Below are 591 nucleotides of genomic sequence, written 5' to 3'. Positions count from 1 at the left end.
AGAGAAAGGAGAACATGAACCAGGGTAGCTGCTTCTGACTTGCAGATGGAGCTCGAAAAGAAAAGTAAGCGGGCCAGCACTGCATCGCTTACTGTAATATGCAAAGCACACAGACTCTCCACTGCCTGATGTAGAAGTAAAATGAGAGGGAAACCTGGCGCGCGCTATGTGCACCGGGCACCTGTCCCACAACAGCATAAACAAACAATACTGTTGATATTTAAAGAAAAGCCAACCCATTGCTACCTTGGCTGTTGAAGCAACAAAAACGATAGGGAAAGGGAGGGAGGCCCTGCGCTTGTAGACGAGGGAAGCCTGCAGCAATCTTTGCAGTAAGTTCAAAGTTTAACAACTCTGAGCGGCCTGATGCCCAGGGCTGCCCTGAAATGTCCTGGTATTGAGGTTAGTAGGCGCAGTCGAGCTCGGCTGGCGGCAGCATTTCCTGGGGGCCCAAGTCTGTTGGAACTTGGCAGATACTGAAAACACATCCTGCTATCGCAGCATGCGCTGACTCCTCAGAGACACCCCCCTCCGACAAGACCTGTGCCGACACCAGGAGGCAGAGTTAGCAATGCAGGGGGCAAAGGTGTC

Source organism: Lissotriton vulgaris, unplaced genomic scaffold, assembly GCF_964263255.1.
Source record: "Lissotriton vulgaris unplaced genomic scaffold, aLisVul1.2 SCAFFOLD_1682, whole genome shotgun sequence".
Lineage (NCBI taxonomy): Eukaryota > Metazoa > Chordata > Amphibia > Caudata > Salamandridae > Lissotriton > Lissotriton vulgaris.
The sequence above is the reverse complement of the archived record's forward strand: the minus strand, read 5'-3'. Positions refer to the sequence as shown.